Here is a 24,192-nt window from a genome sequence, read left to right as displayed (position 1 = left end):
ATATAGACTATGGGTACAAAGGAAGATCTCTGTTGCACATTGAAAATCTCACTGTCCGGCAAGCTCAGTTAATGGGAATTGATAAATGACACTCTCGCATCAACAATGGTAGTTATTATAATGACAATATTAATGTCTAATTAAGTAACATGCTTCATTGAATAAAATAAAAATGAAGCATATTCTCCTTGTCCTCTTGTATCTCTTAGCAATTGCCAGTGCTGATTGCCATTTCCCAAATTAATGTTCATTATAAATGTGTAAATCCATCAATTGCCAGTTGTGTATCTGACAGATTTTAAGATAGCTGACCTGTATCCAATTATATGGATATGTCACAATACTAGTGACATCTATTCTTTTTAGTGTCTTTTTCCATTTGACTCCAGCCAGTAGCTGCAAGACAATGTGGAAAAAAATATTTTTGACGTTTGTTATGAAAGACAAAGCTGTTGTGGTGCAATAGTTCATTAGTTCATTAGTAAAAAAAAGTGCATTACTAATAATTAATAATTGCATGCAATGAGAGTAAGGAGCCTCAGAGAAAGGATCTTAAAACCCTAAACAATATCATTGGAGTACACTAATCAGGGCTGCCCCTCCCTGTATGCAGTACACATGCTGTGTGTAGGGCACTACAGCTCAGTGGTGGGGGCTGTCACTGCAAAACCTGTTGCTTGCTTGCAGTAACAGATGCCTTCCACTTCTGGTCAGTTTCCATCTACCCCTCATTGGATAAAACGCTATCAGATGATTTAAACATCATACTGCGTTTAAAACAACTTGGCAACTTCCGACGTCACTGCGTTCACACTGTTTTACTTGGAAAAAACATGGATTCCCACAGGAAATGCTGCTTTATTTAATTGTTAAGGAGTATATTAAATGAGTGAATAGAGTTAAACCTGGAAGCAATGTAAGGCTGAAGTAGTACTGAGATGTAAATATGATATCACTGTCAGGTGTTTCGTTATTTCATCTGCAGAATTTATTTCTGAGCAAAATAATGTTGTCTAGCTAAGCTGGCTAGTGAAAGAAGTGGCTGATGGACATCATAATAATATACAGTTTGCGTTCTTACCACAAACTACAAATGCCACCATTTATCTTACTGTGACATCACAAGTGCTGAGGTCGGACATATCGGAGGTGGGAAATAGTGCCAGAGTTTCTGACCTATAATTCTGAGTTTGACAACCATTCAATTGTTTTTTTCACAAGTTGAATCTAGTGTTTTACTAGTTGTCTTGAACACAGCATCAGTACACTGTTTTGTGCATGTATACATATATGTTACAGGTACGTTTGTTTACTAAGCCTGTACATAGCTGTTTTAGCTATAAAGCAAGCACACCAGAGTCTTTACCTGTAAAATGCCGTACTTGTGTAATATTCACAGTTTGAATGCACTGTGAAGATTAGAAGTGCACCAGTTATAATATTTTATACAAGCTAGTGATATCTGCGTAGCCATTGTGACTGTACATAGCTATAATTGCTATGAAGCCAGCTAACAAGGCTCTGTAGTTAGCTGCTAACTTGCAAGTGATAAAAAGACATAACTTTGGCTCAATTCAGATCGAGGAAATGTCGTACTTGTGTAATTTTCATGGTTTGAATGCACTGTGAAAATTTGGTTGCGCTTCTGTTTGTAAGATTGGCAGTATCCCAGTTATAATTGTGGTTTCTGATCAACCCCAGTGTATTGCTGCACTGCCAGCATCATTTTTGCACTACAATTCAGGCCTTTCTACAGTTCACTTGCTTTAGCTAACTAGTTAGCTTGCAGTGCTTCAGCCATCAGGCTAATAATGGTAAGACTGTCCAAACCAGATCCTACATGAATAACCAAATAGTTACACATGCTTAGCATTGTTTCCAGTAAGATGTTGATACTAGGGCTGTCAATTGATTACAATTTTAAATCAAATTAATTACATGATATGCTGATTAATTCATCAAATTAATTGCAATTAATCACATATATCAATATTTGCTTGGAAAAGCCCCCAAATTAAGATATTTCAACTCAAAAACATTATATTATTGTGGCACATGAGTAAAGCATTGAATAAAAATATGATTGAATTATGATTAGAAATCAATAAATTATTTTATGTAAAAGAAAGTAGTATAGTAGAGAGTAGTTTAGTACTTCATTTCAATTCCATGCAATGGCTGTTTGAAGTCTGTGACCCATAGACATCACCATGTGCTGAGCATCTTCCTTGGTGATGCTGTGCCAGGCCTGTACTGCAGCCATCTTCAGCTCCTGTTTCAGCTGTTTGTTTTGTGAAGCCATTTGTCCCAAATGTTATGGCGCCCTGAAATTGGGGGATTATGTATTTAAAAAATGCTGTCATTTTTACAAGGTGAAACCAAAATCCATAGAAATAGCCACATATGAATTGTTTGATTATATATCTAAAATTGGAGTCACAAATCAAGAAAAATGTATTTGTCCCAAATATTAGGGAGCTCACTGTATGTGTAACAAAACTCCACTTAGGGCCCCAATTTGGCCAGAGGTAGCACTGACACTAACCATTATTTCATGCATTCTTTCTTCACAAACAGTTTGAGAAGTTAATTTTGGTGACGTTTGAACTCCCCAAACTGTGTTTATTTATTTATTTATTTATTTTTTAAGCTAACACTTGTATGTAATTGTACAACACATTTTAGGGCAAACATTGATTGAATCCTGACCATTGTCAGGAAACATGCACAATTGTTGCTTACGTCAGGCCTACATTTTTCTGTTCAAACACTCTTCCCTGGGGTCATTGAAGCTCCCTCAATACCTACTCCTGTAAAGAATTGTGCTGCTGTAAAATTAAAAGCAAATATTAATAATGTCCTCCTTCTGAAATGCTGAACAAAGGAGGGGGAGGGGGTGGGAGGGCTGTCTGTTACACATGCCAAATTCTATGAGACACATTCCTCATAGTTAAGACCCAACAGCTTTAACACGCAGTATAACAGTAAATGTGGCAATTTCTAAAAGGCAATGGTAAAAAGAAAACTAAAGATTTACCTCCCATTTAAGGACTAAACACATTTATATTGTAAATTACTCACATACGTTCTTATAATTTAGCCTAATTCTCCTACATGGAATGTGCTTACATAGAGATGCTCAACATAATTACCAAGCTGTTGATGAAATAAAGAAAATATGAGGGAGTTCCAATACACAGAAAAAGATTTTTTTTTTTTTTTTTTTTTTTTTTTTTTTTTAATTAAGCAGCTGTTCTCTGTCTCTTTTGTCTTATATCTCATCCCAGACAAATCTGGAGCTCACTGTATAGTCCCTCATGAGGCTGGGAAATATGAAAGACAGTTAGAGACGTAGGCCAAACCTTAGGCGTACCAAACCAACCGTTTGGAGCAACATTAAGAAAAAAGGTCTCTGTTCAGATCAGTAATTGCTAAGAGCCTTGTACGCCAAGGAAACCCACTACAGTTGATTTCAAAAGAATTCTCACCATAATGAAGAAAAAGCCCCAAACACATGTCCTATTCATTCTGCAGTTACATCATCAATGAAGACAAGTGAGCCAGTACCTGTGGCAGTTATACATGCCCAAATCATAACAGCCCTGCCACCATGTTTCACAGATGAGGAGGCTTGCTTTGGATCTTGGGCAGTTCCTTTTGGCCTCCACACTTTGTTCTTGCCAATTACTCTGATATAAGCTAATCTTGGTCTCATCTGTTCACAAGACCTTTTCCAGAATTCTGCAGGCTCTTTTAGGTGCCTCTTAGCATACTATAGCCTGGCCATCCTGTTCTTGTGGCCAACTAGTGGTTTTCCTCTTACAGCGTAGCCTCTGTTCTGTTAGTTAAGTCTTTTACAGACAGTAGTCACTGACACATCCACACCCACCTCATGGAGAGTGTTTCTGATCTGTCAGACAGATGTTTTGTTATTATGGTCAGAAATCTTCAATCATAAAGTGTAGAGTTCTTCCTTAGCCTACCAGGCCCTCAACTTGTTGTCAAGTCTGTCCTGAAGTATTAGAGCTAACGGCGTTCAGTCCTCTCGAATAAATATTAAATAAATAAGTTAGCTAGTGTTTGAGGTGGTCAATACGCGTCTCCTCCCCCAAGCCCAGTCTATAGGTTAGCGAGCTACATAGCTAGCTGTAGGATATGTCGCCTTTCCACTTTTGGAAAGGTAAATATCAGAATTTCTTAAAGTGGGTTTGTTCCTGACCGCAAAGTACACCTCACCACACAAGAACCTTATGACTTACTCATAATAACCAGCTAAGCAACATTTGTTTGCTACACCGGACGTTTGGAAGGGTCTTGGAGTATACCATTCCCCTGAAATATATATAAGGGGGTGTTCAGAGAGGCTATTGTTTGTATTTGTATGTGTATTTTTTGAGACGGCAAATTATTTTAATTTGTTTTCAGATAAAATGGAAGTGGGCATGGTTTGAACCTAAAGTGGGTGTAGCTTTGTAGGGGAAAAGGTAAAAACAATCCAGATTTTTTTTTTTTTGTCATTGACATTCTTATTGTTGGGATTTTAAAGCGTTGAAGTCATTGTTCTACAATCACCTAGTATAATGATGAAGTGTAACAACAGACTTACACATTATTGGGATGGCAGGTATGCCATGCCGACAAATTATGCTTTGGCAGGGCAGCATGCCCCATACTATACAGCACTGAGAGTTAGGCGCTTTTCAGGATTTCCTACAGAAATAACCACAGATTCTCAGCCCTTAAAAATATGAATTCCTGTACCTTCTGATCTCATGTAAACAGACAGAATTCACAAATAATTTCACACATCCACACATTAAAACCCCAATTTTAGGGGATTTTGCTCTTCTTTCCTTCTTCTTTTCCCTGCTGATTACTTCATCGCAAATGCTCCAGAACCACAAAGAAGTCTCCCCATTGGACATTTACCTACATCAGCTAATAAAAACATTGGATACACATGAAAAATGGACATATATACAAGGGCACACTTTAAAAAAAAAAAAAAATTAAAAAAAACTTTGACGCCCCAGCATTTTCCTATGGGACCTTTGGGACGAGTGACAGGCACAAATTCAAATCCCCCCTCGGGCTCGGGCAACTCTCTTACGCATTACATTGGCTTTCTTGGTAAGTACTGTAATGAATTGCCTAAAAATTGTAACTATTACTTTTGCAACTGTATAATCTTTGCAGGAAACTCATTTATATTTCTGAAATCCAAATAAAATACATCCACACTTTACAGTTTCCCTTTCGGCATTTTAACATTACCTACCTTGCTAATGAGTCAACAGGCCTAGTGCATAACATTAGTACAGACGGCTCCAAAATTCAGCAGCAATACAGTTGGTAGGCAATGTTGCCAGTCTTATGGTAACCGGCGCAAGACAATTATGTCTCCACAGCAGGTATATCAGTTTTCTTCAGAACTAAATTGACCACTGTGCTGTTTCTACTGTTAACTACTTTTTAACCCTTTGGCGCGTAGGGTCACACTGGTGTTACAGTGCCAGAGTGGTCCCAGAGAGATCATTGTCTGTGGTCATTGCGGTTATTTCTGTAGGTGACCTGAAAAGTGGCAAATGCTCGGTGCTGTATAGGTATGGAGCATGCTGCCCCCCAAGCTGTAACTTGCCGGGATGGCATACTGTACGGGGTGCTGCTGTACTTGTCCTTCCTTGCCGCTGTGTTTTCAAAGAGCCAGAAGAGCAGTTAGCTAGGAAACCCTAAGAATCAATCACGGATAGTGTTGCACGCATCCACATCTGCAGTGTTTCAAATTTTGAGTGGTGCAAGAGGCCCTGTGGACAATGTTTTCATCCACCAATTACATAATTGCAGATGCAGAAGTCACACTGGTGTGTGCCAACCTAAGTGTGTAAGACCTTGTTCTCTTGACTCCAATTTCCACCTATCCTTTTTGCCGTGTTTGCCGATTGTAGATTATTATAAATATTTGTATTTTTATATACTTGTGCAAAAATATTTGTATTTGTGAACACTAGTGGATGTTAGGATGCAGGGAGCCTGACGCCATTTATTTTTGTTACTCACCGTTTACACTTTATTTATGATAGACAGGCTGCCAGTGAAGAAGTATACATTCATTTTTTTCTGTTGGCAGTTTTGATAGACTCCTCTCTTCTTAGTTTTTTTTTTTTTTTGGACCTTTTAGGGTCTTGAAGGTTTACACAATAAATTCCCAACAATCCAACAATCTGGTCTTGCCTTTCTGTGTTCTGTTGCAACCTGACTGACTGACTGAATGTCATATAACCAAGACTTTTATAAATGTTTTTTAAAAATCATTTACAGTTCTTTGAACCCTTCCTGCTCTTTCTCACCATTACCTTTCTCACTAAGGATGATAATAAACTGCCTTGGAGTTACTAGAATGAAGCCTGAAAAAGGTTCTTCATTTATCATTTATTTAAGTCTAATTAATGTAGGTGGTAGGCTCCAGCACCCCCTGCGACCCTGCTCAGGATAAGCGGGTATAGATAATGGATGGATGGATGGATAATGTAGGTGGATCTGAACTAAAATCTGTAGGGAGATTGGGGAAGGTTGCTGCATTCTCGAAGAGACACTTTCCTTTCTTATTAAAAATTGAACACCTGTTTTACTTACATTAGTTAAAAAGCTGGGATCAGATTGGGAATTTAAATATTGAACTAGCCAGTTGTTTAGATTAGTAATTCATTGCTTACTGATGAAAAAAATAATAAAGAAAATAGCTTTGTTATCCCTCTTTTCATGAAGGAAAGCCTAAAAACTTTGTTACTTGAATAACTGATGTGGAGATCAAAGAATATGAAACCATCAAATAGAGCAACATGTTAAGATTTCCGAGTAATATATTTCCCTCTATTTTTGAAATATTTGTAATGACTAAACAACTTGACACTGGAATGCATTATTTTCTTCAAGTTTAGTGTTGTCCTCTTGCAGATGACCAGTACAGAAATATCAGCAGACATGTTGTTAAGATTGCCTATTCTGGGGAATCAGATTCAGTTCATGTTTCCAGTGCATTCGTTAGATGGATTAGCAGGGTGCGTGCATATGACTAAATAGTTCTCAAAGCCATTACAACAATTGTGTTGTCTTCATATTTTGATGGTAAATAATAGCTATTCAGTTTTTTTTTTATATAAAAGGACTGATGGTTTTATGTATTTTATTCATGTTTATTGTTTGGCCTATAAGTGGATTGTGCTGTGAATAAATAAGGCTGTAGACTGTCTGGCTGAGAGGGCATGACTGCGAATAACATCCAGGCAAAGGAGGCCGCCATGCCATCATTAGGACCGGCTCAGAAAGTCATTGTGCAGTCTTGAACCCTTTGATGGATGGGCAGTGCGGCAGGCCACTAGATGTTGTGACTGTCCCTCCCTGTCACATTATCACATTCTCTTGTGCATTTATGTATTTGTTATTTTCCCAAAGGCAACGTCTAAAGCTGGGCCTCTAATGCTGGCCATTTAATTGACCCATTTGGCTTTTTCAAATAGCACAGCAATTGGTGCTTCAGGAGAAAATTATATCACTGTGTATTCAGTTTACATATTCTGGTTACAGTTGTATGGACCAAAAATAGTCGTTATAATACATTTAATTTATGTAGGACCTTTCAAAGATCACTCTCCTTCCATGCTTAATTTCAAAGGAAGAGGAGCAAGTACAAAGTGAAGCAAACAGAACATATGTGGAAGAAGTACATTGATGAGTGCATACAGAACTCCAAATAAAGCATCAAGAAAGTGCCAAGCACTAATTGGCACAAAGAAAAAATCCCACAAACAAATAAACTTAACAAAGTAATTATTCATCAATCTCCAACCAGGACTTTTAGCCATTTTAAGAGCATATACAGTTGAATCAAACCAGATTAAAATTTTGTATTCAGTTAAACAAACCTTAAAGCTATGGGATCCCATTTTTGTCTAATTTAAATAAATATGCCCATATATGTGATATATTCATATGAATTTGTCTCCATATGACGTTCAGGGATTTAAACTTTTATTTCAATGCTTATCCTCCAAGTGTCCCCAAAGGCACTCTATTGGCATAGTCAATAGGCTAATCATACAACTGAGTTTCTAATTGAGACATTTATAAAACAATTAGTTGATTTTATATGGAGAAAGTCAGGAAGAAAAGTGAATGTGGATGGAAGATTAAATGCTATGAAAAGCATGTCTTTGGGTCAGTGGCCCTCACTCCTGGTCTTTCATTGTTACTCAGAACTTGAGAAGCACAGCAGTTAAAGCATTTAATTACAAGGTTAACTCAGGTCACATGGTTTCGCTTATGATACCATGGCATTTGTCAACAGTTTGCAGCACGGTTTTCAAGCTTGTCACTTTATAAAAAGAACTATGGGACACATGCAATAAGGTGTAAGTACTGTAGCGCAGTGGTTCTCAAACTCAGTCCTGGGGGCTCCCTGTGTACGCTGGTTTTCGTTCCTACCGCAATTGTAATCCACAAATTTTAACAAGCTGTTGTCTTAATTAGGTGCATTTCATGATTTCAAGAGATTATTTTTCCTCTTCTGCCACATAATGTCGGTAACAAGACTGAGGTTAATCAATAGATTCTTAATTAGGTTGTGGAACGCATGTTCAATTTCTTAATTGTTTTTTTTAACACAGTTCAGGTTTGGGGCATTATCATTTGCTTTAACATTTGCCGATAGAACTCCAGAAAAGTGCAGAGAGTGCGGAAAAAAACACGCAATTTGTCAAACCGCATTTGAACCGGTCACCTAAGGATGGCTATGATAATTAATACAGTCTTCCCCTTTACCAGCTGGCCTATCAAATGCTAGCGGAGACGAGGAAGTGACGCACGTGGGCTTGAGAGACATGTCTCGCACTCCACCTTTTCACAGGAGAGGCGAGAAATGTTGCTAAATCATTATTTGGTAGAAATGTAGCTGATGACAGGATCACATTCCGGAAGATCAAACTTCCTAAATGTATAAATTCGAATCCTTGCGTTAACATGCTAAATTTTGTTAGATGTTGGTACTAGTTAGTCCTCTATCTATCTGTTTCCCTCCTTGTACTGCCCTAAATGAGTCTTTTCTTATTTTTCTGGGGGTGACGCCTCACTTCATTTGGCAGTGCGACATGATGTAGCGTTGTTTTGTTTTTGCGCCGCTTTCTGAAACAGACCAAAGTGACGGGTCTTGGCTAATGCTAGTGATTTGCTGGCTAAAGTCATTCTGTCATTTCTGTCGGCAGTGTTTTCTAGTGGAGCCTGGCGTAACTTCTTTCTGGCTCCGAAGATTTACGTGTGTATAGGACTTGTCGTTTGATTGTCTTGTGACTTGCGTTGTCCTTGTTGCTGTTTGCCATTTTTAATCGGCCTACTAAAAAAAACCTAAGTGCTAAAGCTGAAGCGCAGGTCATTTTTCATCATTTCCATGTCAACCGGACAGCTGACCGCAAGCTTGATCAGAATGTAGCCTAAATGATGGAATGGATTGGGAAAAATGTTTGTAAATTTATGGTTGATTTTTATGATGGTTGGCTGCACCGTATAGCTACACAATCAGTCTCTTACAGGCTAAACTCGTTTCTGTTTTGTATCCAAAAGAAAGATCTACATTACTTACACAGCCTGAGTGTTAACACCTTGAATCAACTCAGCCAGCGTTTGGAATAGCGTGGTCTTGATCCTCATGTCCCACTTGACAAACCTGAGCGGAAAAACAAGCGTTATCCGAAACCTGAAGATAGAGAGCGGGTCCAATCGTCCTTCATGATTCAGATGCAAACTAGTTTTGGGGCAGACAATAGAGAAAGGGCAGACATTTGCCTCCACACATTCTCAGGGAAGGAACTGCGTTATAGCTACCTGGCCAGAAGTAAGTACTTGTTGGCGAGGGCTATCAAAATTTAGATGCCTTCAAGCGGTTTTCAAGCTTGTCACTTTATGAAAAGAACAATGGGACACATGCAGTAAGGTGCCAGTACTATAGGGAAATCAAGCAAGACTCCAAATTTCCCAACAAAATCTGAAAAGCTAGTTTTCAGAAAAGTGCGTTTTGCAAAAACACAATATTCAAGCAATAAAGCCTCCAGAGACACGTACTAAATCTCATCAAAGTATATCTCATTTTGTAGCTCTGATTGAGTACTTTACCATGAGCTGAGAAAATCATAAAAGCAAGTTTTCTGAAAACTGTGTATGGCAAAGACACGCTATTCAAGGAGTCATATCTCCGGTGTAAGGACTGGGCGCCATTTCGGGTCCACAGCTCAGACTGACGTGACGTCAGGATCATAAGATCACGGACAGACTGATCACATGGACAGGGTACTTCCTGTAGTCGTTTGTACAATCCGAGTTCTGGTACATCCTCTTTAGCATGCCTTCTGTTTGCTGCTCAACAGGAGAGATGTGCATAAGGCACACCGGAAACATGTATGCACAAAGAGAACAGAGCGACACCACAGTGGCGCCAGTGTTGTAGGGGTATCATGCAAGATTCCCATTCTTGCGACCCGGGTTCGATTCCCGGCTGGCGCAGCGGCTTTGTTCTCCTTCGTATACGTGCGCTGATGAGTTTGGCTTTATTTCTTCAAAAGTGCCGTAGCGTCGGCTGTCATGAAATTGTTATGTCAGTTCCAGACACAATATTTTGCACACCGACACGGTGGCATTGGCCAAAGCAGGCGTGTGTCCCTGGTGGTCTAGTGGCTAGGATTCGGCGCTCTCACCGCGGTAAGGGTTCGATTCCCGGTCAGGGAATGTTTTCGTTACACTCTGTAAACATTGCCGTGGCTATCCTTACCTTTCATTGTAATAGTCCTACGAAGCCCGTCCTATGGCCTGTAGCAGTGCAGAAAAGTTGCTAGCTAATGTCATTATGTCATTTCTGTCGACAGTGTCTTCCAGTGGAGTCTTTCTGGCTCTGAAGATTTGCATATGTTTACGGAACTTGTTTGATTGTCTTGTGACTTGTGTTGTCCTTGTTGCTGTTTGCCATTTTTAATCGGCCTACTAAAAAAAGCTAAAGCCTAAAGCTGAAGCACAGGTAATTTTTATCGTTTCCATGTCAACCGGACAGCTGACCGCAAGCTTGATCAGAATGTAGGCTAAATGGTGACATGGATTGTGAAAGATCTTTTTTTTAAATTTCAGCTGGATTTTTATGATGGTTCGCTGCACAGTATAGCTACATAATCAGTCTCTTATAGGCTAAACTAGTTTCTGTTTTATATCCAATAAAGATCTACATTACTTACACAGCCTGGTTGTTAACAACTTGAATCAACTCAGCCAGAGTTTGGAAGAGTATGGTCTTGATCCTTATGTCCCACTTAACAAACTTAACAACCGTTATCTGAAACCTGAAGATAGAGAGCGGGTCCATTCGTCCTTCATGATTCAGATGCAAACTAGTTTGGGGGCAGACAACAGAGAAATGCAGGCGTTTGCCGAAAAACAGACTACATTGAAAGACTACATTTAATTTTGGGAGATGCCAGTTGAACATGCAACATAAAAAAATTTCCACCCTGCGATAAATTGGAGCTCTGTCCTGGCTGTATTCCTGCCTCTCACCCAATGAACACTGGGATAAGCTCCAGCATTCCCTGTGACGCTGACCAGGATAAGTGGGTACAGACAATGGATGGATGGATAACAAATGGCCTAAGTGGGAACTTATTTTTTCTCACAGACTGCCTCATAGCCAGAGCTGTATTCATGGAGTACTGTTATATTTCAGATCGATCAATTGGCTATGTGAGCCAAATTTTCAATTTTTTGCCAATAGCACTGAAATTCATAAATTATTAACATGTTGTCAGTAAAGACAGATGAGCCAGCCAGGAGTCGAACCTGGAATCTTCTGATTCGTAGTCAGACGCGTTATCCATTGCGCCACTGGCCCACTTATGCCCACCTTTATCTGGCAGTGACACGTACCAAGATTTGCCACAACATTCTTGGTAGCAATGTGACTCTCGATTGGCCATTTCTTTCCAATTCTTTGTGCAAATATGAGTTATGACATGACGTACCAAGCAATGAAACATGTCCCTCATCTTGCATTGTGATATTTATAAAAATAGTATATATTTCAGTGTCTTCTTGTTCAAGCAGACACCATAGCTTTAAAAGGCAGAATCAAGTTAGAGCCACTCGTTTCCTACTTGGCAGCATGTGGAAAAGGAGGGGAATAGACGAGTGGAGGAAATGAGAGGAACGAGGAGGCATCAGGAAAATTGGGACCGCTTGTCTGCTTTTCAAAGTTTACTGTTGATGAAATTGCCCTATCCTGATCACAGATTATACACATTAAAGCTGTGGTGTTATATTTAAGACCAGTCAATGGCAACGTGAGCCAAATTTCATATTTTTCCATTTTTAGCCAATAGTACTGGAGTTCATGGGTATTAACAAATAACCAGCAAAAACTGACGAGCCAGCCAGGAGTCGAACCTAGAATCTTCTGATCCGTAGTCAGACGCGTTATCCATTGCGCCACTGGCCCACCTGCATGTTGAGCTTTTCTGGCAGTGACAGGCACCCTGATTGGCCACAACATTCTTGGTAGCATTGTGGCTCTCGATTGGCTATTTCTTTCCAATTCCTAGTGCAAATATGAGCTATGACGGCCCATACCAAGCAATTCTAGAATTCTAGGACTGTGAAATGTGTTGTGCACTTGATGCTTTAAGTTACTACTTTAAGTAATTTCTGCAAATTAAATATTACCAAAAATTGTACTGATGAATCCATCTAACATGGAGAGAGTACTTTTCTTGTTGGGAGATTGCGGACAAAGAGAATTATACATTAAACAGATAAGAGTTTTGTCTATGCTGCTTTTAAAATTTTGTCCTTTATACTTAATATTATTATCGGAATTACTTCACTTATGACTACTTAACTGAACAGAGACATGAAAAGAGAAAGGGAAGATGCCGTATTCAGTTATTCATTTTAGCAGGTAATAGCTGGAGATGGCAGCGCATCAGTCAGCAGCAAACATTATTATTACTAAGCAAATAGGAAAAGACTGGATGGAGAGTAGTCTGAATTGGGTTCTGGAAGCATTTGCCAGCTTACACATTGCACTCATACGCCAGCCGCAAGCGTTTCCAAGCCGCCGAGATCGCATCCACTGAAGGGCACATGTAACTGTGCAGATCGGCTTCTCCTGCAGAGATTACTCGCCATTGGCCCATATTTCTGTGCACTTACTCACCCGCATCAGGTGATACCCTGCTAGGGTAGCTGTTGGCTCATGTCTCAGACCTTCCCCGAGGTGAATTTGTGGAGTGACTTGCACTCTGCACGTGACCTCTACAGTAAGCTTCCAGCCAGTCGTTGTCTACTATCACCGCGAAGGCTGTTTATATACCACCAAGTATTTTTGTCTGCTTCGATCATGGTGGAAACTGTTAAATGTGTTTCATCGCTGACACGACAGCATGGGCAGACGCGGGCATATGTCCTTGGTGGTCTAGTGGCTAGGATTTGGTGCTCTCACTGCTGTGGCCTGGGTTTGATTCCCGGTCAGATCAGGGAATGTTTTTGTTGCACTCTGTAAATGTCATGGCTATCTTTACCCTGAATCTTCGGGTTTTTTCTGGCAGTGACACGTACCAAGATTTGCCACAACATTCTTGGTAGCAATGTGACTCTCGATTGGCCATTTCTTTCCAATTCTTTGTGCAAATATGAGTTATGACATGACGTACCAAGCAATGAAACATGTCCCACATCTTGCATTGTGATATTTATAAAAATAGTATATATTTCAGGGTCTTCTTGTTCAAGCAGACACCATAGCTTTAAAAGGCAGAATCAAGTTAGAGCCACTCGTTTCCTACTTGGCAGCATGTGGAAAAGGAGGGGAATAGACGAGTGGAGGAAATGAGAGGAACAAGGAGGCATCAGGAAAATTGGGACCGCTTGTCTGCTTTTCAAAGTTTACTGTTGATGAAATTGCCCTATCCTGATCACAGATTATACACATTAAAGCTGTGGTGTTATATTTAAGACCAGTCAATGGCAACGTGAGCCAAATTTCATATTTTTCCATTTTTAGCCAATAGTACTGGAGTTCATGGGTATTAACAAATAACCAGCAAAAACTGACGAGCCAGCCAGGAGTCGAACCTAGAATCTTCTGATCCGTAGTCAGACGCGTTATCCATTGCGCCACTGGCCCACCTGCATGTTGAGCTTTTCTGGCAGTGACAGGCACCCTAATTGGCCACAACATTCTTGGTAGCATTGTGGCTCTCGATTGGCCATTTCTTTCCAATTCCTAGTGCAAATATGAGCTATGACAACCCATACCAAGCAATTCTAGAATTCTAGGACTGTGAAATGTGTTGTGCACTTGATGCTTTAAGTTACTACTTTAAGGAATTTTTGCAAATTAAATATTACCAAAAATTGTACTGATGAATCCATCTAACATGGAGAGAGTACTTTTCTTGTTGGGAGATTGCGGACAAAGAGAATTATACATTAAACAGATAAGAGTTTTGTCTATGCTGCTTTTACAATTTTGTCCTTTATACTTAATACTATTATCGGAATTACTTCACTTATGACTACTTAACTGAACAGTGACATGAAAAGAGAAAGGGAAGATGCCGTATTCAGTTATTCATTTTAGCAGGTAATAGCTGGAGATGGCAGCGCATCAGTCAGCAGCAAACATTATTATTACTAAGCAAATAGGAAAAGACTGGATGGAGAGTAGTCTGAATTGGGTTCGGGAAGCATTTGCCAGCTTACACATCGCACTCATACGCCAGCCGCAAGCGTTTCCAAGCCGCCGAGATCGCATCCACCGAAGGGCACATGTAACTGTGCAGATCGGCTTCTCCTGCAGAGATTACTCGCCATTGGCCCATATTTCTGTGCACTTGCTCACCCGCATCAGGTGATACCCTGCTAGGGTAGCTGTTGGCTCATGTCTCAGACCTTCCCCGAGGTGAATTTGTGGAGTGACTTGCACTCTGCACGTGACCTCTACAGTAAGCTTCCAGCCAGTCGTTGTCTGCTATCACCGCGAAGGCTGTTTATATACCACCAAGTATTTTTGTCTGCTTCGATCATGGTGGAAACTGTTAAATGTGTTTCATCGCTGACACGACAGCATGGGCAGACGCGGGCATATGTCCTTGGTGGTCTAGTGGCTAGGATTTGGTGCTCTCACTGCTGTGGCCTGGGTTTGATTCCCGGTCAGATCAGGGAATGTTTTTGTTGCACTCTGTAAATGTCATGGCTATCTTTACCCTGCATCTTCGGGTTTTTCTGGCAGTGACACGTACCAAGATTTGCCACAACATTCTTGGTAGCAATGTGACTCTCGATTGGCCATTTCTTTCCAATTCTTTGTGCAAATATGAGTTATGACATGACGTACCAAGCAATGAAACATGTCCCACATCTTGCATTGTGATATTTATAAAAATAGTATATATTTCAGGGTCTTCTTGTTCAAGTAGACACCATAGCTTTAAAAGGCAGAATCAAGTTAGAGCCACTCGTTTCCTACTTGGCAGCATGTGGAAAAGGAGGGGAATAGACGAGTGGAGGAAATGAGAGGAACGAGGAGGCATCAGGAAAATTGGGACAGCTTGTCTGCTTTTCAAAGTTTACTGTTGATGAAATTGCCCTATCCTGATCACAGATTATACACATTAAAGCTGTGGTGTTATATTTAAGACCAGTCAATGGCAACGTGAGCCAAATTTCATATTTTTCCATTTTTAGCCAATAGTACTGGAGTTCATGGGTATTAACAAATAACCAGCAAAAAACTGACGAGCCAGCCAGGAGTCGAACCTGGAATCTTCTGATTCGTAGTCAGACGCGTTATCCATTGCGCCACTGGCCCACTTATGCCCACCTTTATCTGGCAGTGACACGTACCAAGATTTGCCACAACATTCTTGGTAGCAATGTGACTCTCGATTGGCCATTTCTTTCCAATTCTTTGTGCAAATATGAGTTATGACATGACGTACCAAGCAATGAAACATGTCCCTCATCTTGCATTGTGATATTTATAAAAATAGTATATATTTCAGGGTCTTCTTGTTCAAGCAGACACCATAGCTTTAAAAGGCAGAATCAAGTTAGAGCCACTCGTTTCCTACTTGGCAGCATGTGGAAAAGGAGGGGAATAGACGAGTGGAGGAAATGAGAGGAACGAGGAGGCATCAGGAAAATTGGGACCGCTTGTCTGCTTTTCAAAGTTTACTGTTGATGAAATTGCCCTATCCTGATCACAGATTATACACATTAAAGCTGTGGTGTTATATTTAAGACCAGTCAATGGCAACGTGAGCCAAATTTCATATTTTTCCATTTTTAGCCAATAGTACTGGAGTTCATGGGTATTAACAAATAACCAGCAAAAACTGACGAGCCAGCCAGGAGTCGAACCTGGAATCTTCTGATCCGTAGTCAGACGCGTTATCCATTGCGCCACTGGCCCACCTGCATGTTGAGTTTTTCTGGCAGTGACAGGCACCCTGATTGGCCACAACATTCTTGGTAGCATTGTGGCTCTCGATTGGCTATTTCTTTCCAATTCCTAGTGCAAATATGAGCTATGACAGCCCATACCAAGCAATTCTAGAATTCTAGGACTGTGAAATGTGTTGTGCACTTGATGCTTTAAGTTACTACTTTAAGTAATTTCTGCAAATTAAATATTACCAAAAATTGTACTGATGAATCCATCTAACATGGAGAGAGTACTTTTCTTGTTGGGAGATTGCGGACAAAGAGAATTATACATTAAACAGATAAGAGTTTTGTCTATGCTGCTTTTAAAATTTTGTCCTTTATACTTAATATTATTATCGGAATTACTTCACTTATGACTACTTAACTGAACAGAGACATGAAAAGAGAAAGAGAAGATGCCGTATTCAGTTATTCATTTTAGCAGGTAATAGCTGGAGATGGCAGCGCATCAGTCAGCAGCAAACATTATTATTACTAAGCAAATAGGAAAAGACTGGATGGAGAGTAGTCTGAATTGGGTTCTGGAAGCGTTTGCCAGCTTACACATCGCACTCATACGCCAGCCGCAAGCGTTTCCAAGCCGCCGAGATCGCATCCACCGAAGGGCACATGTAACTGTGCAGATCGGCTTCTCCTGCAGAGATTACTCGCCATTGGCCCATATTTCTGTGCACTTGCTCACCCGCATCAGGTGATACCCTGCTAGGGTAGCTGTTGGCTCATGTCTCAGACCTTCCCCGAGGTGAATTTGTGGAGTGACTTGCACTCTGCACGTGACCTCTACAGTAAGCTTCCAGCCAGTCGTTGTCTGCTATCACCGCGAAGGCTGTTTATATACCACCAAGTATTTTTGTCTGCTTCGATCATGGTGGAAACTGTTAAATGTGTTTCATCGCTGACACGACAGCATGGGCAGACGCGGGCATATGTCCTTGGTGGTCTAGTGGCTAGGATTTGGTGCTCTCACTGCTGTGGCCTGGGTTTGATTCCCGGTCAGATCAGGGAATGTTTTTGTTGCACTCTGTAAATGTCATGGCTATCTTTACCCTGAATCTTCGGGTTTTTCTGGCAGTGACACGTACCAAGATTTGCCACAACATTCTTGGTAGCAATGTGACTCTCGATTGGCCATTTCTTTCCAATTCTTTGTGCAAATATGAGTTATGACATGACGTACCAAGCAATGAAACATGTCCCTCATCTTGCATTGTGATATTTATAAAAATAGTATATATTTCAGGGTCTTCTTGTTCAAGCAGACACCATAGCTTTAAAAGGCAGAATCAAGTTAGAGCCACTCGTTTCCTACTTGGCAGCATGTGGAAAAGGAGGGGAATAGACGAGTGGAGGAAATGAGAGGAACGAGGAGGCATCAGGAAAATTGGGACCGCTTGTCTGCTTTTCAAAGTTTACTGTTGATGAAATTGCCCTATCCTGATCACAGATTATACACATTAAAGCTGTGGTGTTATATTTAAGACCAGTCAATGGCAACGTGAGCCAAATTTCATATTTTTCCATTTTTAGCCAATAGTACTGGAGTTCATGGGTATTAACAAATAACCAGCAAAAACTGACGAGCCAGCCAGGAGTCGAACCTGGAATCTTCTGATCCGTAGTCAGACGCGTTATCCATTGCGCCACTGGCCCACCTGCATGTTGAGTTTTTCTGGCAGTGACAGGCACCCTGATTGGCCACAACATTCTTGGTAGCATTGTGGCTCTCGATTGGCTATTTCTTTCCAATTCCTAGTGCAAATATGAGCTATGACAGCCCATACCAAGCAATTCTAGAATTCTAGGACTGTGAAATGTGTTGTGCACTTGATGCTTTAAGTTACTACTTTAAGTAATTTCTGCAAATTAAATATTACCAAAAATTGTACTGATGAATCCATCTAACATGGAGAGAGTACTTTTCTTGTTGGGAGATTGCGGACAAAGAGAATTATACATTAAACAGATAAGAGTTTTGTCTATGCTGCTTTTAAAATTTTGTCCTTTATACTTAATATTATTATCGGAATTACTTCACTTATGACTACTTAACTGAACAGAGACATGAAAAGAGAAAGAGAAGATGCCGTATTCAGTTATTCATTTTAGCAGGTAATAGCTGGAGATGGCAGCGCATCAGTCAGCAGCAAACATTATTATTACTAAGCAAATAGGAAAAGACTGGATGGAGAGTAGTCTGAATTGGGTTCTGGAAGCGTTTGCCAGCTTACACATCGCACTCATACGCCAGCCGCAAGCGTTTCCAAGCCGCCGAGATCGCATCCACCGAAGGGCACATGTAACTGTGCAGATCGGCTTCTCCTGCAGAGATTACTCGCCATTGGCCCATATTTCTGTGCACTTGCTCACCCGCATCAGGTGATACCCTGCTAGGGTAGCTGTTGGCTCATGTCTCAGACCTTCCCCGAGGTGAATTTGTGGAGTGACTTGCACTCTGCACGTGACCTCTACAGTAAGCTTCCAGCCAGTCGTTGTCTGCTATCACCGCGAAGGCTGTTTATATACCACCAAGTATTTTTGTCTGCTTCGATCATGGTGGAAACTGTTAAATGTGTTTCATCGCTGACACGACAGCATGGGCAGACGCGGGCATATGTCCTTGGTGGTCTAGTGGCTAGGATTTGGTGCTCTCACTGCTGTGGCCTGGGTTTGATTCCCGGTCAGATCAGGGAATGTTTTTGTTGCACTCTGTAAATGTCATGGCTATCTTTACCCTGAATCTTCGGGTTTTTCTGGCAGTGACACGTACCAAGATTTGCCACAACATTCTTGGTAGCAATGTGACTCTCGATTGGCCATTTCTTTCCAATTCTTCGTGCAAATATGAGTTATGACATGACGTACCAAGCAATGAAACATGTCCCACATCTTGCATTGTGATATTTATAAAAATAGTATATATTTCAGGGTCTTCTTGTTCAAGTAGACACCATAGCTTTAAAAGGCAGAATCAAGTTAGAGCCACTCGTTTCCTACTTGGCAGCATGTGGAAAAGGAGGGGAATAGACGAGTGGAGGAAATGAGAGGAACGAGGAGGCATCAGGAAAACTGGGACAGCTTGTCTGCTTTTCAAAGTTTACTGTTCATGAAATTGCCCTATCCTGATCACAGATTATACACATTAAAGCTGTGGTGTTATATTTAAGATCAGTCAATGGCAACGTGAGCCAAATTTCATATTTTTCCATTTTTAGCCAATAGTACTGGAGTTCATGGGTATTAACAAATAACCAGCAAAAAACTGACGAGCCAGCCAGGAGTCGAACCTGGAATCTTCTGATTCGTAGTCAGACGCGTTATCCATTGCGCCACGGGCCCACTTATGCCCACCTTTATCTGGCAGTGACACGTACCAAGATTTGCCACAACATTCTTGGTAGCAATGTGACTCTCGATTGGCCATTTCTTTCCAATTCTTTGTGCAAATATGAGTTATGACATGACGTACCAAGCAATGAAACATGTCCCTCATCTTGCATTGTGATATTTATAAAAATAGTATATATTTCAGGGTCTTCTTGTTCAAGCAGACACCATAGCTTTAAAAGGCAGAATCAAGTTAGAGCCACTCGTTTCCTACTTGGCAGCATGTGGAAAAGGAGGGGAATAGACGAGTGGAGGAAATGAGAGGAACGAGGAGGCATCAGGAAAATTGGGACCGCTTGTCTGCTTTTCAAAGTTTACTGTTGATGAAATTGCCCTATCCTGATCACAGATTATACACATTAAAGCTGTGGTGTTATATTTAAGACCAGTCAATGGCAACGTGAGCCAAATTTCATATTTTTCCATTTTTAGCCAATAGTACTAGAGTTCATGGGTATTAACAAATAACCAGCAAAAACTGACGAGCCAGCCAAGAGTCGAACCTGGAATCTTCTGATCCGTAGTCAGACGCGTTATCCATTGCGCCACTGGCCCACCTGCATGTTGAGCTTTTCTGGCAGTGACAGGCACCCTGATTGGCCACAACATTCTTGGTAGCATTGTGGCTCTCGATTGGCCATTTCTTTCCAATTCCTAGTGCAAATATGAGCTATGACAGCCCATACCAAGCAATTCTAGAATTCTAGGACTGTGAAATGTGTTGTGCACTTGATGCTTTAAGTTACTACTTTAAGTAATTTTTGCAAATTAAATATTACCAAAAATTGTACTGATGAATCCATCTAACATGGAGAGAGTACTTTTCTTGTTGGGAGATTGCGGACAAAGAGAATTATACATTAAACAGATAAGAGTTTTGTCTATGCTGCTTTTACAATTTTGTCCTTTATACTTAATACTATTATCGGAATTACTTCACTTATGACTACTTAACTGAACAGAGACATGAAAAGAGAAAGGGAAGATGCCGTATTCAGTTATTCATTTTAGCAGGTAATAGCTGGAGATGGCAGCGCATCAGTCAGCAGCAAACATTATTATTACTAAGCAAATAGGAAAAGACTGGATGGAGAGTAGTCTGAATTGGGTTCTGGAAGCGTTTGCCAGCTTACACATTGCACTCATACGCCAGCCGCAGGCGTTTCCAAGCCGCCGAGATCGCATCCACTGAAGGGCACATGTAACTGTGCAGATCGGCTTCTCCTGCAGAGATTACTCACCATTGGCCCATATTTCTGTGCACTTGCTCACCCGCATCAGGTGATACCCTGCTAGGGCAGCTGTTGGCTCATGTCTCAGACCTTCCCCGAGGTGAATTTGTGGAGTGACTTGCACTCTGCACGTGACCTCTACAGTAAGCTTCCAGCCAGTCGTTGTTTGCTGTCACCGCAAAGGCTGTTTATATACCACCAAGTATTTTTGTCTGCTTCGATCATGGTGGAAACTGTTAAATGTATTTCATCACTGCCACGACAGCATGGGCAGAAGCAGGCATATGTCCCTGGTGGTCTAGTGCCTAGGATTTGGTGCTCTCACTGCTGTGGCCCGGGTTTGATTCCCGGTCAGGTCAGCGATTGTTTTTGTTGCACTCTGTAAATGTCATGGCTATCTTTACCCTGAATCTTCAGGTTTTTCTGGCAGTGACACGTACCAAGATTTGCCACAACATTCTTGGTAGCAATGTGACTCTCGATTGGCCATTTCTTTCCATTTCTTTGGGCAAATATGAGTTATGACATGACGTACCAAGCAATGAAACATGTCCCTCATCTTGCATTGTGATATTTTAAAAAATTGTATATATTACAGGGTCTTATTGTTAAAGCAGACACCATAGCTTTAAAGGCAGAATCACATGCGCCACTCGTTTCCTACTTGGCAGCATGTGGAAAAGGAGGGGAATAGACTAGTGGAGGAAATGAGAGGAACGAGGAGGCATCAGGAAAATTGGGACAGCTTGTCTGCTTTTCAAAGTTTACTGTTGATGAAATTGCCCTATCCTGATCACAGATTATACACATTAAAGCTGTGGTGTTACATTTAAGACCAGTCAATGGCAACGTGAGCCAAATTTCATATTTTTCCATTTTTAGCCAATAGTACTGGAGTTCATGGGTATTAACAAATAACCAGCAAAAACTGACGAGCCAGCCAGGAGTCGAACCTGGAATCTCCTGATCCGTAGTCAGACGCGTTATCCATTGCTCCACTGGCCCACTTATGCCCACCGTTTGTCTGGCAGTTACATGCACCCTGATTGGCCACAACATTCTTGGTAGCATTGTGGCTCTCGATTGGCCATTTCTTTCCAATTCGTTGTGCAAATATGAGTTATGACATGACGTACCAAGCAATGAAACATGTCCCTCATCTTGCATTGTGATTATAAAAAAATGTATATATTTCAGGGTCTTCTTGTTAAAGCAGAAACCATAGCTTTAAAGACAGTTAGAGTCAAGTTAGAGCCACTCGTTTCCTACTTGGCAGCATGTGGAGAAAAGGAGGAGAATAGACGAGTGGAGGAAATGAGAGGAACAAGGAGGTGTCAAGAAAATTGGGACAGCTTGTCTGCTTTTCAGCGTTGACAGTTGATGAAATTGCCCTATCCTGATCACAGATTGTACACATTAAAGCTGTGGTGTTATATTTAAGACCAGTCAATGGCCACGTGAGCCAAATTTCATATTTTTCAATTTTTAGCCAATAGTACTGGAGTTCATGGGTATTAACAAATAACCAGCAAAAACTGACGAGCCAGCCAGGAGTCGAACCTGGAATTTTCTGACACGTTGTCCATTGCCTCTGGGCTGGGGAACAATAGTTTACTTCACGGGGGGAAGAAGGAAAAATGGAGGGAAGAAGAAAAATGAAGGAAAAAAAGGGAAAAGAAGAGGAAAAATGAAGAAGAAAGGAAAATTGAAAAAGTTAAAGATTCTTCTCCATGTGTTTTCATGTCGCAATTTTCTGAAAAAATATGGAGAATCATTGAAAATCACTACATTTTTCTTTTTAGGGTACGAATGCAGAGGTAATGAGTCTGATCCCCACCTGAGACATATATAAATCTGATTTTATCGATCATATAAACTATTTCTCTTTTGTTATTTTATACTTTATTATTTTTATCTATGGTAAACAGGCAAATTTTTTGTATATTGTGTAATAAAGTAGCCCTCATGGGTTCCCTTTGATTAAACATTAAAGGCTTTTTCAATAAACAATTAATATCTAATATAGCACGAGCAGATCTTATAAAATGTGACAAAGTATCAATATGAAAGATTCATTTTAAACTATTCACAAGATTAACTTGTGATTTAAAAAAAAGTTATATCCATCCATCCATTATCTATACCCGCTTATCCTGAGCAGGGTCGTGGGGGATGCTGGAGCCTATTCCAGTGTGCATTTGGCGAGAGGCAGGAATACATCCTGGACAGGCCGCCAATCTATCGCAGGGCACACACCATTCACTCACACTCACACCTATGGGCAATTTAGAGTCTCCAATTAGCCTACCTGCATGTCTTTGGACTGTGGGAGGAAACCAGAGTACCCGGAGAAAACCCACGCGGACACGGGGAGAATATGCAAACTCCACACAGAAAGGCCCCAGGCCGAGATTCTAACCACTGTGCCGCCCCATGTTATATCCCAAAGATTTAATAAAATATAATTTTAAATAACCACGTACAAATATTATTTACAAAAGGGTAAAAACAAGTTATATTTTTTACATTTCTTTTTAATGTCCTCTAGCCACTTTGGCATGGTCTCTGTGTTTGGGCAGCATAGTGCCTTTGTACTGGCTGTACCCTGTTGCATCAGTTCTGAATTGCTCACATTTTCTGTGTGAATTTGCAGTTGTGGTCTTACTGAATAACTGGTGGGTTACTCTGCAGCCAGTGCGCCAGTGCGCCAAGGTAGTATCGGCCGATGTTCAGGACCTGCCACACCTCTTATGAATACCAAATCCAGGTAGCTGCTGGCCACACACTGGACCGTGTAACCTGACTTTCCGCTGGTGGTAGGGCATCCACACCAGAGGTGCGTTCAAGCTCAGCGAACAAGGCGAACGTTTGCAAACTATTTCAAACTTTTTTCCGTTAGCTTTGTGTTCGCCGCGAACGTTTGCAAACAGAAGCGAACAGTCTGAAAAGGTAGTTTGCGGCGAACAAAAATGGACGCTGGACTGAGGGAAATGTTCCCAGTTGGGTATTTCAATTGAAAATGCCGCAGTGTGATCAGTTTTTTCAA

The 24,192-nt window shown here is 40.8% G+C and overlaps 10 non-coding genes across 10 annotated transcripts; 1 reads left to right on the top strand and 9 right to left on the bottom strand.

Moving 5' to 3' along the window:
• Window positions 1-10,477: 10,477 nt before the first annotated feature.
• trnag-ccc lies at window positions 10,478-10,548 on the top strand. The gene has a single exon. It is a non-coding gene; the product is annotated as a tRNA-Gly (tRNA).
• A 1,296-nt stretch (window positions 10,549-11,844) lies between these two features.
• Window positions 11,845-11,917, bottom strand: trnar-acg. Its single transcript has one exon. It is a non-coding gene; the product is annotated as a tRNA-Arg (tRNA).
• Window positions 11,918-12,447: 530 nt separating this feature from the next.
• trnar-acg lies at window positions 12,448-12,520 on the bottom strand. The gene has a single exon. It is a non-coding gene; the product is annotated as a tRNA-Arg (tRNA).
• Window positions 12,521-14,133: 1,613 nt separating this feature from the next.
• On the bottom strand, window positions 14,134-14,206 carry trnar-acg. The gene has a single exon. It is a non-coding gene; the product is annotated as a tRNA-Arg (tRNA).
• Window positions 14,207-15,819: 1,613 nt separating this feature from the next.
• trnar-acg lies at window positions 15,820-15,892 on the bottom strand. Its single transcript has one exon. It is a non-coding gene; the product is annotated as a tRNA-Arg (tRNA).
• A 530-nt stretch (window positions 15,893-16,422) lies between these two features.
• On the bottom strand, window positions 16,423-16,495 carry trnar-acg. The gene has a single exon. It is a non-coding gene; the product is annotated as a tRNA-Arg (tRNA).
• A 1,612-nt stretch (window positions 16,496-18,107) lies between these two features.
• Window positions 18,108-18,180, bottom strand: trnar-acg. Its single transcript has one exon. It is a non-coding gene; the product is annotated as a tRNA-Arg (tRNA).
• Window positions 18,181-19,793: 1,613 nt separating this feature from the next.
• Window positions 19,794-19,866, bottom strand: trnar-acg. Its single transcript has one exon. It is a non-coding gene; the product is annotated as a tRNA-Arg (tRNA).
• Window positions 19,867-20,396: 530 nt separating this feature from the next.
• Window positions 20,397-20,469, bottom strand: trnar-acg. The gene has a single exon. It is a non-coding gene; the product is annotated as a tRNA-Arg (tRNA).
• Window positions 20,470-22,078: 1,609 nt separating this feature from the next.
• trnar-acg lies at window positions 22,079-22,151 on the bottom strand. Its single transcript has one exon. It is a non-coding gene; the product is annotated as a tRNA-Arg (tRNA).
• Window positions 22,152-24,192: the final 2,041 nt, after the last annotated feature.

Source organism: Anguilla anguilla, chromosome 5, assembly GCF_013347855.1.
Source record: "Anguilla anguilla isolate fAngAng1 chromosome 5, fAngAng1.pri, whole genome shotgun sequence".
Classification (NCBI taxonomy): Eukaryota; Metazoa; Chordata; class Actinopteri; order Anguilliformes; family Anguillidae; genus Anguilla; species Anguilla anguilla.
This window is presented reverse-complemented; position numbering and strand designations above follow the sequence as displayed.